A 13,833-nucleotide genomic window follows, 5' to 3' on the forward strand; every position below is an offset into this window, starting at 1 on the left:
CACAAGCCCTTATGCAGTGCCCCCAGTAGTGCCCCTTATTCAGTGCCCCCAGTAGTTGTCCCCCTTTGCAGTGCCCCTTATATAGTGCAACATGTAGTGGTACCTCTACGCAGTGCCCCTTATATAGTGTCCCAGGTAGTGGTCCCCCTATACAGTGCCCCTTATAGTGCCCCTAGTAGTGGTCCCCCTGATGCAGTGCTTCCAGTAGTAGTTCCCCCAGTAGTAGTCACCCCCAGCAGTGCCCCCAGTAGTAGTCCTCCCTCTGCAATGCCCTCAGTAGTAGTCCCCCACCTATGCAGTGCCCCCAGCAGTAAACCCCACCTATGTAGTGCCCCCAGCAGTAATCCCCACCTATGCAGTGCCCTCAGTAGTGGTCCCACCATTGCAGTGCCCCCAGTAGTGGTCCCATCAGTGCAGTGCCTCTAGTAGTAGTCCTCTCAGCAGTGCCCCCAGTAGTAGTCCCACCCAGTGGTAGACCCCCCCCCAACCAGTGTCCCCAGTAGTAGTCCCCCCCAGCAGTTCCCCCATTAGTAGTCCCCGTGCAGAACCCCCAGCAGTGATCCCAGGGCCAGACAGACACAATTGAAAAAAAAATCCACTTACCTTAATCCCCGCTCCGGTGTCCGCTCTAAGTGCCTAAATCTAACTCCCCCTTCCCCACAGCCTAACCTAAGTCTCCCGGGGGGGTGCCTAGCCCTAACCTCCCCCCAGGGGTGCCTAACCCTAACTCCCCCTTCCCCTAGCCTAACCCTAATCTCCCGGTGGGTGCCTAACCCTAAGTCCCCCCCAGGAGCCCCTACCCTAACTCCTCCCCCTCGAGGCTGTCCACACATGGTGCCCGGCTTACCTTTGATCGGTAAGCCGGGTGTTGAGCTCCCGGCATAGTCTAATGACAGGCGTTGGAATTTTGACGCCTGTCATTTGTACCTTGCCGGGATTAGAAAGTCAGGAAGCCATCAGTCGACATTGCAACCGTCGGCTTCCTGACTGCATCCCCACTGAACCACCTGAAACTATCAGCAGTTGGCTCTTATCTGATTAGTGTAAGTTAACTAATGACAGCAAATGTCTGATTGGTTGCTGTGGTTTTGTGTAATTGTGAGACTTAAATTCTTAGAAAAAGAGCTCTAATGACTTAATTTATATCTTATGCTAATTACAATTGCAAAACAGATCAGAAGGTATTTTTCATTGCACAATACTGACATGCATTCGACAGAATACCATCTAAGACAAAAATTATATTTGGAAGGAAATTTAGTAAATGCAGTACGGAGTATGTCTTTAATCCAAATAATAAGTTGGAAATGCTAATGTGTCATTATACTAAAACAATATTGAGAATTAAGAACTATAAACATTGAATGCACAACATCACTTACTGAACTATATTGTTCAAGGAATGAGTGGAAGGCTCTAATGTTAGAAAAATCTGAAATATATATGCAGGTTAATTGCTTTTTCAATATTAAATAACGTCAATATGCCTATTAATTATGATGAATTTCTAAATCTAAATGATTCCCATCTTCTAGAGCTAGTGTTCTAATTTAGAAAATGTCACATATTTTGACATTTTATACAATACCAAAAACTATTTCCAATAAGTGCTTTTGACCTAATAAAATAAAACTTTAGTAACAGGTTAGAAAAAAGATAATACTTGTAAGATTTACATGTTCTGGCAGTAAAAGAGGTTATTTGCTATCTCTAGATGAAGGCATAGAACTTGCATGGAATACATATAGCAGGACAGCTCACAGCTGCAGTGCAAATACATTACACAGTTCTATAATCTCAATTACCACAGTCCCTGGCATCCTCTTACACCAGCTTTCAGTCCCAGCCATGTAAGTCGAGCATTAATACACATTAAGGGGGATCATGTTAACAGCATAATTACTGAACTGTTTTTATTTTCAAATGCTGCCTTGATTGGGGGTTGGAGCCAACAGAAGGTCTTTTATTCATGTGACCTTCCGTATAATACTAGTCTCTGCAATGGCCAGGTGGAAAAAGTCTTGATACTATCTTGTACAGACACAGTGAGTCAATCTTTTAACCCATTTGCTTATAAACACATTTCCAAAGCATTATTGTCTTTGTTTTTATTGTTAGAGGCGTTTTGAGGAGAGATGTATGTCCCATGTTGGCCCATTGTGTTAAAAGGCAAGTCATTATTTGTTATAATAAGTGCTTCAGTGGGGAACATGCCAAAATATCAAGTATGGTATAGTGTGCAAAATGAGAAATTACTTTAAAAAAGGACAACAGAAAGTTACATTGCTCCACTTAAATAGGGGGTCTGAATAAAGTTTTGGATTTTTTTTTCTGTCACAAATAAATGTATTAATAACTTTGTTGTTTCATTTGATATCACTTTCTCTTTCTGTTATTTTATAGAGATTCTTTTTATTCCTATACATAGCAAAATAAAAAGAAAAGACCAACAAGGTGCTGATATTAATGTTATACAAATATAATAATAAATCAGTCCAGTTAAGCAGCTATAACACTTAAAACTTCTGTAGGTTTTAAAAATACAAGAAAAAATAAAGGAATTGCTTTTTTTTTCAGAAATTTATATAATAATATCTATATTAATAAAGAAATGATCTGATCAAGCCAAATATATATAATTAAAAAAATATTTTATTATAAAAAAGAATAATGTGCACAGATTATGATAAAACATGCATAAGCATAATTATGGCAATAAGTAAAACATACTGTAAGTACCCAAATTAGTCAATATATAAATCCAGTCTCAAATGAATAACCACTCCAGTAATTACAGATCTTAGTATACCCAGATTGGTGGTGATCCCAGATATAGGAGAATTCTCCAGTAACAATGTACCCCTGGGTTCGGGTCTGTAAATAATATGAGTGGCTGTGGCTTGTAATATATTTGTTTCCAAAAACACAGTTCTCAAAGGACATTGATATTCTCAACAGTGTGAGCCTTGAATCAATCAGTGTAACCACACTAGAGATCAACTGACACACAGTAATAAACCTCAATTCTGTTCTTGCAGCAGGATAGAAGTAGCTTAATGTGTAAAAGCGCTCCCTGCCTCATATATCTAATTATCCCAGATTTATTCTATTCAGAAGCTTTGGAGTGGAGGCTGTCTGCATGCACAAGTCCAGCGAAAGCGCCACCAATAAATGTAGGGTCAATGTCAATTTAAACAGGGGAATCGGGGAATCTGGAAAATTCAACATGTTAAAAATCACTGACTCACGATTACAACCGTTTTTGAGTCGGCATTGGGAATCGAGATTGACCAACATGTTGGATTTCTCCAATCCCCCGACCCCGACAGAATGAGGATTCGCCCAGATAAAAGTTAGATGTATGTTACAAGAATGTACCTGATAAATGTGCATGTGTTTGCCAACTATTTGCAATGCATGATGGTAGATGTAGTTTTCTCTCACAATTATTGCATAAATAGCTTATATTTCAATAAAGGGTACTCTCCAACCACCAGGATTGTGTTGTAAACGAATATAGACAAAGCCGTAACAGGCCATGGTTGCGCCCTGTGCCGGCCCTGCCCACTAAGCGCACAAACTCATGATGCCACGTGCATGATGTCATTACAACGCGCAGAAGGGGGTATGGACGGAAGCTCCGGTAAGATGAGCGCTGATCAGGCATCCTCAGATTTAGCTGCATATACTGTGCAGAGTACCCATCTTGAGAGTCCACAGGATGCTGAGTGGGTGCTGCAGCAGCAATCCTGGCTGTAGGTTGCTGTTCCAGGCACCCAACAAGCCAAGAGCAAGGGCCAGGGGGGGAGGGTATGCCTACAGAGTTTCTGCTCTCTGTTCAACAGCAAAGGTCACCCATAGCTAGTTACGGCTCTAAATACAGCACCATAAAACTTCAGTGCTGTGAGTGCCACACAGGCTGTAACTGGAATGTTGCCTCTATCAGGCTTGCCATAAACCTATAGAAACTTTTGCAAAAGTATGATAGATACTATTGAACAAGAATGTTAGCATAATTGTCAATTTCGATCTACCACCAATATATAAACTTTTACATTAGGCATTAAACTAAGAAAATTCACATCTTTTTCACAAGTTGTTAGCAATTTACTGCCCAACAATAGAGCTGAGCTGCTGCCTGCGACAGCTGCCTTGCTCCTTACGATAGGCACACCCCTGTACTTGGCTCCTACAAAAGGTCACAATTCTAATAGAAACACAAAAACACATTTCTTGGATATATAATAGCTTGTATACACATATTAATTAAAGGCAGAATTACCCTTTAAACATATCCATTTTGACCCTACCCCAAAACAAAAAGAAAGAATATCTTCAGGATGGTAAATCTTGGTGCTGACATCTGTGCCCTCTACAAGGGTACAGATTCCCCAGTTACTTAGTAAAAAGTTGTAATTATGAAGCAAATGACATGTACGTGCAGAATATTATTGCAGCTGAGTAATGATGAAATCTGAATTGGGATTGTTAAATAAACAGCTCACAAAGGCTTCCCTTGGGGTGATGTAATATCTGGCCAAAAGTCCATTGTTCTGGCATATCCATGAGCCTTTTTACAATGGTCACTGATTTCATGTGACATAATTGGATTAATCTAAGCCAAATTTGTAAAGATTAAAGTCCAACAATGAAATACTCTGTACTTTTCACTAAATTTCAATTACTGAGCATAACAAGAAAAAATTAGATTTTAAAAATAGATATTTAAGTAGAAGCACTATCAAAATATATATGATATATTTTAACTTAGGGCTCCGGCACTCATTAACAAACTATAGTGGATGAAAAAAGACAAAAAATGTCAGCAAGATAATTAACCTTTGTAATATATTACATAAATATCTATATAATTTATCTTTCCCATATATACCTAAGGCATTCTGGTAGCAGAGATGGCTCTTGGCATAGGCAATATACTGTAGTTGAATGTCAAAGGTGCCATTGTTCCAGAGGGGCATCTTGTAGGCACCCACATCATTTAAGGGGCACCGAGTTAATATCTTGTCTGTGGCAATTGTGTCCAAATGCTTCTGTCTCTCCTGCTGGACTGCCATTTCTATATTGTTTGAACTAAAATGTTTTATAAAAATGTACTAATGACCAGCATATTTTACTGCTATATTACTGATGTATTTCTGAAATGTATGAAAAAGTAAAAAAAGTATCTGAAGGTAAATGAGATCCAGTCAAATAAAAATAAGGAACTCACAACCCCATTAAAATCAAAAGCTATTGGTAAGTTGGATGTGACAGGGCTGTTAAAAGATCATTTGAGTCCCCAGTAATAGATCCTAAGAGCATAGTTTTGCCATTTAAGGGGCTCTCAAAAGAAGGTACAGGCCGAGGGTTGTGTGGCCGCATCATCTTGGGGTCGATGTTACCCCACCCATATCAATCAGTACCCATAGGCATCAGAACAAAATAGTGTATATTATTCTGACCCTCAATACATGTAAGCAGTGTGTAACTATTCAGATAGCTAAACCAAGTTGATCTCTTAATCCACAGACAGTGAGATTTCTGGAACTTTGAACTTTTATCAATACAGACTGGAATGATTATCTATATAATACAGGTGTGATCCTGCAGAGTAGATCACTGTACTTGTGGTAATAAAATAAGAGACTAAACATGCAACAGGTAAGAAGATATAAGCCTTGTGGGGTATAGGAGACTCACACAGCTTGTGTCAGCTTCTCATACGGAAGCAGCTAGATCCCCTTCCATAGATTGACCATGACATCATCAGCCAGTGTCCAACGTCATTCCCTACCCTCCAAGTGGGCATAGAGGGGGAATATAACCATGCGACGAGCGTAGCGAGCCACCGCGCCTGAAGCGCGGCGAGTGAAGCGAGCCCGCGAGGGGTTAACTTTCTTTTTTTGGCTGACTGTGTGGACAGGAAACTGCACTTCCACCCTTAGTACATGTCACTTACAGGTACAATATCTGATGTGGAAATAGTCTTTACCCTTCTCATACACAGACTTCTACAGCAAGATAAAATGGTGGATTCAATCCTTTGACCTGTCACATGGTAAAAGGTAGCCAGGCATAGACAAACTAATGCCTATCTGCACAGAGCAGAGTACACTTAACTAGCAGAGTGCAAAACATAAGATTGTCACATAAAATCATTGGCAAGACTATTTGAAACAACATTAGAAATGCTGTGGATACAGGGCCTGATTCAGACATGGTCGCTCTGACAGAGTGCTCGCTCTGAATCAGGGCTGGTTTTTTTTTTCTTAGAACGGCCTCCTGGCCGCTCGCATAGCTGTGGGTGACCACCCACAGCTACAGCGAGTGGCCATGATGATGGTCGCGAAGGTCAAGACTATCGCGACCATCGGGCTTGCAACAAGACCCTTGTGGTAGGGTCTCATGGCCGCAATCCCCAGAGAGATTTCGACTCTAACAGAGCCAGAATCTCTCCACTGACATCACTGACATCAGGCGTTCTTATGGGAACGCCTCCATTTGGGCAGCCACCTCCCCGGCCCTCCCACCAAAGGGGGCGAGCTGTCACTCAACATCGACAGCTTGCCCCCTTTGTTGCGAGACCCGGAGCGACGGAGTGCCCGTCGCTAGCCAGGTCTCACACAGCCGGCTCCATCGCGCACATACGCTGTAGTCCACCATCGACCTGGTTGCGAGCGCTCAGCGCTTGCGACCGGGTCTGAATCAGGTCCACAGTACACTCCCCATCTGATATCTGTAGATATCACTATATACCTATCAATATCATAGTGATGCATGCATGCATAACAGTACACAAGATCCTTATTACACATAAGAGGCGCAGTCTCTGTTATTGGTCTGACAAATGTCTTAGCAGTTCCATCTTTAATTACTTGCTACTTTCTGAATCTTTCCATCTCTGCTGGGAAGGGTTGTAACAATTAGCCCCACTGGCCATTCATTTCGATTGACCTGCTTGTCTTTAAGTAACACAAGGTCATTTTCTTGCAAGTTGGTACAATTAGATTGCCATTTGCAATGATTTTGTAGTTAGGTACTCATGTTTCCAATGATTCCAAAAGGTATTGGCAAGACACTGTACCACTGTCGTTTGTACAAGTCTTTTTAATTAAAGTTTCCAGATGGAATGGTTGGCACACCATTTTTTTGTGTAAGAAGTGTGGCCAGAGTCAAGATGACTGGCATCTCTGGATCGGTAGAAATTGGTACAAGCGGTCTTGCGTTGATGATAGCTGAAAGTTCTGCTAATATTTTTGCTGCTAGCACAGCTCCACATAGTTTGAGTCTCGGGATAGTGTGTTGAGGTTGTGATGCCAACTTATATTTGCCTAGAATGAATCCAACCTGACACGCTCTCAGGATCTGTCACCTATAGGTAAGCGACTGCAGCTATGACCTTCATTGAAGCATCTGAGAAAATACAAATCTCCTTGTGTTTTGCTGCAATAAGTGACACAGAGGTGTAGCAACGACTTGTATTTGTTCTAGGGAATGTAAGGAATCTCTCTTCATCACCCATTCTTGTTTCCATCCTGAAGGTAGTGGTGCGTCCCAGTCTTGTGAATCTGCAGAAAGCTTCCTTAGCAAAGACTTCCCTTGTATTGTTACTGGAGCTATAAAGCCAAGTGGGTTATAGAGACTGTTGACAGGATACCACTTCTGGTGTATGGTCTTTCTTCCAGTGACACTTGGAATGTGAAGGTGTCTGTCTTCATATCCCAACTTATTTCTAGACTGCGATGAATTGCAGGAGAATCAACTCCTAAATTCTTTAAATTTTTTGCATAATCTTCTGAATTGAATGCCTTCATAACTTGGGTACTGTTCAAAACTATCTTGTGAAGTCTCAAATTAGCAACATTTAACATTGCTTCAGTTCTTTTGAGTAGATGTATAGCTTCATTTTCAGTAGGCAAGGATTTAAGTCCATCATCCACATTAAAGTCCCATTTAATGAATTGCCTTGTATCAGTGCCATATTCAGTTTCTCCCTCTTGAGCTGTTCTTCTAAGTTCATTGCTAGCCACTGCAGGTGAAGGACTATTAACAAACACATGCACTTTCATTCGGTATTCAATGATTTCATCATGCACATCATTGCTGTGGTACCATAGGAACCTCAAATAATTTCCATTGTCTTCTCTGACAACAAAGCAGTAAAACATCTGTTGGATATCTGCTGTTATAGTGACACATTCTTTTCTGAAGCTAATTAACTCTCCCAGGAAGTTGTTTGTAAGATCTGGTCCAGTGAGGAGAACATTGTTCAATGAAGTAACTTGAAATGTAGCACTTGAGTCAAATACCATCCTTATCTGACCTGGCTTTCGTGGATGGTACACTCCGAAGATTGGGAGATACCAACATTCTTCACTATTATCAAGTGGAGGAGCTTTTTCTGCAGGACCATTGCCAAATATGATTTTCATAAAGGCTACAAAATACTCTTTAATTTCTGAATTATTTTTCAAGTTAGGCCACAGCGAGTTGACTCTTGCAAGAACTTGCTCCTTATTGTTGGGAAGATGACATCTAGTTGAGCAAAAAGGGAGTGGAGAAACCCAACTATTTGATTCATCTTTGAAGAATTCTTTATCCATAGTTTTTAGAAATTCCTTATTTTCCATTGAGGGTGCATTTTAATTGTCATCCTTTGTTGTCTGAAATATAGCATCCCCAAGACCTTCACCACCTTTCTCACATGTAGTAAGCGGTCTGTGAGTTTGATTCACTTGACCTTGTTGAACTGTTCTGGTGACACTCTCTTTTATAAAGAAATGATTAAGGAATGGTTAAAATAGGGATACACGACCATTTTCCAGCATGTTTGTCTTGAAGTCATTGACATTGTCTGGTCTGCACATCTTTGTAATGCAAACGTCACCCACTATTACCCATCCTAAGTCGAGTCTTCGAGAACTTTATGTATCCTCAGTATGTCTCTGCCAAGCAGTAGAAGAAGTTTTGTTGCATTATCCAATGGTGGGATGTTATCAGCAATTCCTCTCATGGGGGTGATGACATGCAATTTCAGACTTAGGGATCTCACTCCTTTTGTTTGGCAATTGATCACACTCTATAAGTGTAGGAAGAGGAAGGTGTACATTCTGATGGATGTTTCGGAATGTCCTTTGAGATACACCTTGACCAGGCATATTTTTGAACAGGGTCGACTGCTATCACGTTCTTTGCACACCTCAGTACATGTAGATGTGAATAAAGTTTCCATTTTTTTACCCTCCTTGTCCCGGCCATTCTTTCACACAGAGCCGAGGGTGTTGGCAGAATTTGGATTTAAGGTGTCTGGGTGTAAAGCAGTTACATGTTTCTCACCTTCACACTCAAAACATTTAATTGTAGAGTTACAGAGGTGATTTGTAGAAGAACAGCATCGGAAACAGATTCCAAAGTATTTAAGTAAATTCTTTCTCTCTTCTAAAGGTTTCTTTCTCTCTCTGAAAGTACAACTTTTCCTAAGAGGGTGTGGTTTCTTGTGCAGAGGGCACTGTCTATCTGGATCCTCTACTTGTTTACACTTTGTGAAAGGAGAAGTCGCAAGTGTTTTCACCTCTGTCTTGTGTACTGAAATAGGTATTTTGGTGTTATCATACCTTTTCATAGTTCTTTCACCTTTTGGATAACCTGGACTGGCTGTAGTTTGGCAGTTAAGGGCAAAACTTGGATCATTTCTTGTTTTTGCCAAGTTAAGAATGAACTTCGAAAAGAAAGAGAAGGGAGGAAATGCCACTTGATTTTCTTCCTTGTACCTTGAGCCTAGGAAAGTCCATTTTTCTTGTATGCTATATGGACGTTTCTCAACAATGGGTTTCACCCCTTGAGCAGTATCTAAATAACTGAGGTCCTTATTCAGAGTCGGTCACGAGCGCTGAATGCTCGCAACCGACTCGATGTTGGTCCACAGGGCATGCACACGACGGAGACTGCTCCGTCGTGCGCATGCGCGAGCCCCGGCTAACAACGGATCACCCGTCGTTAGTGGGCTCGAAGCAGATGGAGCGAGCTGTCGATGTTGATTGACAGCTCGCTCTGTTTGCTGGGCGGGCAGGGGGCGTGCCCGGCCAAACGGAGGTGTTTCTTTTGGAATGCTTGCCATTTTGTGGGCGTCCCCACTGACATCATCTCTGATGTCAGTGGGGAGCTTCATGCTCAAACAGAGCAGGAAGCTCCCTGGGGCTTAAGGTTGACGAGACCCTACCCTAGAGTCTCATCGTAAGCCCCGATGGTCACGATGGTCTTGACCATCGCGACCATCTCCCTTAGCGGTTGTTAGAGCTGTGGGTGTTAATCCACAGCCTAACGACCGACATGGAGGCGGCTGTTCAGGATGCAAGCGGCCGCCCTGTTTCTGAGCGACCGCTTGCATCCTACGACCGCCTCTGAATGAGGCCCTGAGTCCTGGTAAAAATGGGTGTGTTATAGCTGGCTAATTCTAGCAACAGATCTCTAAATTCTTGTAATTTCTGATTATGTGTGTTTTTTAAATTTTGGGAAAGTTTCTAGCTTTGTTGAGAAGGGCTTCTACAATAACTCAAGAAAAAGAGGGTGGTATTTGTTCTAAATGCGCTAATACAGAGCAGCCTAAATATGACAATTGAAAATGATCACACTTTATAATCATTCACATAAACTGCACAAATAGAAATGAATAGCACATAAAGGCACTAGAATGAACAGTACTTCCCTGGAAATGTCCTTCACAGGGAATTCTTCTTCTTCCATGTCAGATGAGATATATATATAGAGGCGAAATATACAATTATCCTCGTGTAATACAGAACAAACTGGGTATCAATAAGTTTGAAATAATGAGATCAATAACTTCATATGTATTAATGGGGTTGCCCCCCAAACAGGAGACTCACACAAGATTGTGAATAGGTAACTTGATGAAGGTCCCTGAGTGGATTGAAACGCGTTGGTGGAGGCAGCACAACCTGGACAGAGAGTGTGACCAGCCCAAGGACAGAAAAAGAACATCTTTGTAACGGGGCCCCGTTTAAACTTCCCCTCCGGGTATGAGTCCCTCTTCTGTGCTTTTTATCTTTATATAATTATTTGTTTACATGTTATTGGGAATAAAAGAAGAATTTTTTGGATACAAGTCATTGTGGCTTAATTCCCTCATTTTCCTTTGGTATATTCACATTATTTGGACATCTGGGAAGCTACATAATATTGGTCTGAACCAAGAGAGGAGGAGTAAAGACCCAACAGACATGCATAATTAACTCATAAGTCTGTGAGTGAATTTTTAAGGGGGCAACCCATGCACCTATATTGTTATGGTGATTGCCACATCATTCTAAGATATTGGTGTGATATGATATGCCTGTTATTCACAATCTTGTGTGAGTCTCCTGTTTGGGGGGCAACCCCATTAATAAATACAGTATGAAATTATTGACCTCATTATTTCAAACTTATTGATACCCAGTTTGTTACTGTATTTCACGTGGATATTTGTATATTTCTCCACGTTATATTCGTATATCTCGCCTGACATGGAAGAGGAAGAATTCCCTGTAAAGGACATTTCCAGGGAAGTACTGTTCATTCTACAATAACTTCGGGGTTACCATAACACTCTTCAAGTTGTTCCCATACTAGTTTGAGTCCTATTGAGGGATTATTCACATTGAGTGACTTGAGTGTTTTCACGTATTCTGAAGACTTGCTCCCCAACCATTTTGCTAAAAGATCAAGTTCTTCACTTGCTTTTATGTTTAGGTCATTGACTGAGTTCCTAAAGCTGGACCTCCATGATCTGTAGTTCTCTGGATGGTCATCAAACTTTGTAAGTCTTGTGTTTACTAGCTCACGGCGAACCATGTATTTAACAAAGTCTGTAATCTCTGATTTTACAGTGTATTATTAGGTGTATTTAGGATATTGTGATTCAATGTATCACTCTGCTTATTTTGTCTGATGAGTGGGGCAAGTTTCTGCTGATCAGGCATTTGTAGTCTGTAAGAAGGTTTTTGTTCTTGAAAGCAAAATGGTGTATCCTTCGACTGATCTACACTTGGTATGTGAGCCTGATTAAGTGAATTTGCATGTGATAAGGTTTCACTGCAGAGACTGCCAATGTGCCTGTCTGATTGTATACTTAAAGGTTCAGCATTTACAGCTGGTTCCTCATTGTCAGAGCAGGGTGAGCTGCTGTACTTACTGGTAAGACACAGTATTCTCTGGTGCATTTATCAGGGTCTTCTGACATAATTTGGCTACTTAGATCCTTACTGCTATCTCGGTTTATGGCTGCTTCAAGGGCCTTAGCATGTGTCACAGCAGCAGCTGCTTCTTTCTCCTGACGCAGGGCATCTAAACTGGCTTCCAGATGCACTTTTTCTAATTTTAATGCAATCTCCATTTTTGCATAAGAGGCTCATGCTTTTGCCACATCAGCGTCTGCATGTGTTCTGATGGCAGCAGTACTCACTGTGGACATGTTGAAATGCAGTGATCTTGATTTTTTTTGAGTAATGGCTAAATGAACTAGAGCGTCAGGACTGAACTTCCCTCAAGTGGTCTAATCTAGTTTCAGCATCTGTGATTGCTTTAAATAAAAGACTGTCACATCCCTGATCAATGTCTTTCTGTATGTCACATTCCTTCAAGCTTTCTTACATATTTGTTTTGGTTAAAAAGGTGGAATATTTCTCTGGCTGCAATCTATAGGTCAAATAACTGGACTTGAGAAGATCCAAAGTATCTGCATTTTCAGCAGTTTCTTCATTAAAGTTATAGTCTGCCATGATGTGGCGTTTGCAGGTTTATGACTGATGATTATCAGGATATGATCTGCGCTGCACAAACTTACTTGAGTTCTCTCTGGTGAAACTGACTGTGACAACACACCTTAGATCTGAGATCAACTGCACATGATGATGAGTCCGGAACGAACTTGTGGGAAGTTCTGGCTGTATGGACGTAGTCACCATATCGAGGATCTGTAATGGGTGAGATTACAACAGTCTGGCTGTAAGTCTGTAGAGGTTGAGCCCACAGAAAGGTTATCTTCTTACTATTCTGACCCTCATTACACGTAAGCAGTGTGTAACTATTCAGATAGCTAAACCAAGTCCATCTCTTAATCCACAGACAATGAGTTTTCTGGAACTTTGAACTTTTATTAACATAGACTGGAATGATTATCTATATAATACAGGTGTGGTTCCGATCACTGTACTTGTGGTAATAAAATAAGAGAATAAACAATGTGAGAGGTAAGAAGATATAAGCCTTGTGGAGCACAGGACACTCACACAGCTTGTGTCAGCATCTCATACGGGAGTAGATAGATCCCTTTCAGCTTCTGTATGCTGACGTCATCAACATCATTCCCTACCATCCAAGTGGGCATAGAGGGGGTATATATTCTTGTGGCTAATGAAGCGAGCCACCGAGCCCGCAGTGTGGCGAGCGAAGCGAGCCTGCAAAGGGTCAACTTTCTTCTTTTCGTGGAAAGTGTGGGCAGAAAACTGAACTTCCGCCCTCACTCACGTCACTTCCTGGTACGGCTAGTGAAGGGGATTTATACTCTTCCCATCTCATACACAGATTTCTGCATGAAGATAAAATGGAGGATTCAACCCTTTGACCTGTCACATGGTACAAGATAGCCGGGCATAGGCAAACTAATGCAGATCTGCACAGAACAGAGTAGACTTAACTAGCAGAGTGCAAATCATAAGCTTGTCACATACAATCATTGGCAAGACTATATGAAACAATATTAGAAATGCTGTGGATACAATACATATATAATTATCACATTCTCCTAATGAAAGTTTGCAGTGTTAAAATTAC

At 41.2% G+C, this 13,833-nt stretch overlaps 1 pseudogene; it reads right to left on the reverse strand.

Moving 5' to 3' along the window:
• Positions 1-3,540, reverse strand: part of LOC148443322 (uncharacterized) — a 90,768-nt pseudogene extending 87,228 nt beyond the window's left edge.
• Positions 3,541-13,833: the final 10,293 nt, after the last annotated feature.

Source organism: Taudactylus pleione, unplaced genomic scaffold, assembly GCF_031769625.1.
Source record: "Taudactylus pleione unplaced genomic scaffold, aTauple2 ptg001302l, whole genome shotgun sequence".
Classification (NCBI taxonomy): Eukaryota; Metazoa; Chordata; class Amphibia; order Anura; family Myobatrachidae; genus Taudactylus; species Taudactylus pleione.